Here is a 1,234-nt window from a genome sequence, read left to right as displayed (position 1 = left end):
GAACCTTTTTATACTCCATTAATCTTTGAAAGTTGTGTGTTCTCTTCAACCTTTTATTTCTTTCTTTAATGATTTTACTATTCTTCCGTCCACCATGGAACTGGTTTTCTATTCATTTTTCCTTTGCTCTTTGGGATAGATAAATTAGCTGCTCTTAAAACTACTCTAAATTTATCATCAATTTGATCTATGTCTTGGTTTAAATCTATTTCACTACTTTCCACTTCACATAAATACTCACATTTTCCCCACTTAGCTTTATTAAATATCCATTTAGCCTCTCTTTTCTCTTTCCTCTCGTCACTTCCTACATATATCTGACATAAAACAGGATAATAATCAGCACCGGTAGCTGAATCCTCCCATACAGCTCAAAGCTGTGACCGAGCCTCTGCAGTTAAAACATCTCAAAGCTTTAGGGTCATACTCTCACATTAGATGTCATGTTACTTTGTTTGGGAGCATTTCATCCTCAAATTCCAGCAGCACACTTTCACTGGCTTGTCGTATCCCATTTTTAAAGCTATGCAATCTACGGACATCTTTCACTTTCCCTCCTTTCGAATGAGCTTTTATTTTATCCACATTAACATCAGGCTGTTCTTCTTCTTTGGGAGCTTTATGGCGCTTAGCAAACAGACCATAGGTGCATTCCCGCCTCCTACTGGGCTAATCTATAATAATAATAATAATAAAAAAATTAAAAATTAATGAATTAATTAATTAAAAAAAGAGAGAAACGTCTAAATCCTGTTAAACGGATCTAACTTTTTAAAAGTGCCCCTATTATGCCATTTCCAATATTGCCTTTCATGCAGTGTGTACTGTAGCTGTATGTGAATGTAAACGATCAGCAAAGCGGTCAAGCCTGAAGTGCAGGATAAATAGTTATTCGCCTGGTCCCACACTTGCTGCTTGAGAGCGCGTGACAGGAAGTAAGTCCCAGGGGCCTCATATAACCGTTGCGTGCGTACGCCACTTCCTGCGCAAAAGGTGGGATTTATAAAAAACAAACTTGACGGGAAAATGTACGCACCTGCACGCAAACTCTGACCCATGCGTATGGACTTTTGTTTTCCTGGAGAGAGAAAAGTAATGAAGTAAACAACGATTTCAAACTCAGTCAAAATATGCCTAAAAACTCAATTAAATATCGGTTTCCACTAAAATAGCTAAAAGATGTTCACCTTATCAGCAAAACTGCATAAATTTAATTTGATTTAGATTAAAACAA

This window comes from Sinocyclocheilus rhinocerous, unplaced genomic scaffold, assembly GCF_001515625.1.
Source record: "Sinocyclocheilus rhinocerous isolate Xijiao unplaced genomic scaffold, SAMN03320098_v1.1 scaffold4515, whole genome shotgun sequence".
Classification (NCBI taxonomy): Eukaryota; Metazoa; Chordata; class Actinopteri; order Cypriniformes; family Cyprinidae; genus Sinocyclocheilus; species Sinocyclocheilus rhinocerous.
Note: the sequence above shows the minus strand (reverse complement) of the source record.